The sequence below is a fragment of the Guyanagaster necrorhizus genome (genome assembly GCF_019112545.1).
Source record: "Guyanagaster necrorhizus MCA 3950 unplaced genomic scaffold BT62scaffold_10, whole genome shotgun sequence".
Lineage (NCBI taxonomy): Eukaryota > Fungi > Basidiomycota > Agaricomycetes > Agaricales > Physalacriaceae > Guyanagaster > Guyanagaster necrorhizus.
This window is the reverse complement of record NW_025064889.1, coordinates 763,010-764,358: the sequence shown is the minus strand read 5'-3', so window position 1 is coordinate 764,358 and position 1,349 is coordinate 763,010.

The following is a 1,349-nucleotide window of genomic DNA, read 5'->3' as shown; positions in this document are numbered from 1 at the left end:
AATACTTCGCCACCACTAAGATTCTAACCCGCCGACAGGTCCGCTGGTCCGAATACCTATCCCAGTTCAACCTAGTAATCCGGTTCCACCCTGGAAAACTTGGTGGGAAACCGGATGCGCTCACTAGATGATGGGATGTCTACCCTAAAGAGGGGGATAGCCAATATGCTCAAATCAATCTGCACAATTTCTGACCTGTGTTCACCCAAGAACAACTCTCCGTGTCACTCCGAGCAACCTATCTCGAAGGCCCCACCCTACGGGCTAGTGCCATCATGGATATCGACAAACTCCACACCGATATCAGACAAGCACAATCCTCTGATGCTATGTCCTCCGATGGCCTCCGCCAGGCCAAGGCCGCCTCCGAATCCTCTCCCTCTCAATGGTCCATTGACGAATCCAACATCCTTCACTTCGAAGGCCGCATCCACGTCCCAGACTCCGACGATCTCCATCTCCGTATACTACAGAACAATCATGACCACATCTTGGCAGGTCACTTTGGTCAAAACCAGACATTAGAACTAGTCCGGCGGAACTACACCTGGCCAAAGATGCGTGAATATGTCCGACACTATGTTAAGTCCTGCACAGTTTGTGGGCGCAACAAGGCACCCAGACACCGCCCCTATGGGTTACTGAAACCTCTGCCAGTTCCTGAATGGCCATGGGATTCCATTTCCATGGACTTCATTGAACAACTACCGGACTCCAACGGATTCACTGCCATCTTAGTAGTCATAGACCAAGCTAGCAAGCAAGCCATCTTCATTCCCACTCATGACACCATCAACTCCGTGGAGCTCGCCCAATTTTTCCTTATCCATGTATTCTCCAAACATGGGGTACCCAGTCATATCACATCTGACTGCGGCTCCGAATTCGTCTCCCAATTTACTCGTGCCTTAGCCATGGCCCTTGACATGGAACTCCACCTTACCTCTGGTTATCATCCGGAGGCCGACGGCCAAACTGAACGAGCAAACCAAACTCTGGAACAATACATCCACATCTACTGCTCCTACCAGCAGGACAACTGGGACACCCTCTTACCCATTGCCGAATTTGCCTACAATAATACCCCTAACGCATCCACCGGAATTTCCCCATTCTTCGCTAACAAGGGTTACCACCCCAACATCACTGTTCACCCTGAAAGGGACATCGCCTCCGCCTGGGCCGGAGATTTCGCAGTCAACCTTGACGAACTCCATCAATTACTGAAGGATGAAATTTCCGAAGCTCAGTCTCGCTACAAGACCCAAGCAGACAAACATCGGATTCCGGCACCTCCGTTCACAGTAGGGGACAAGGCCTACCTCAGCTCCAAACATATCAAAACCACC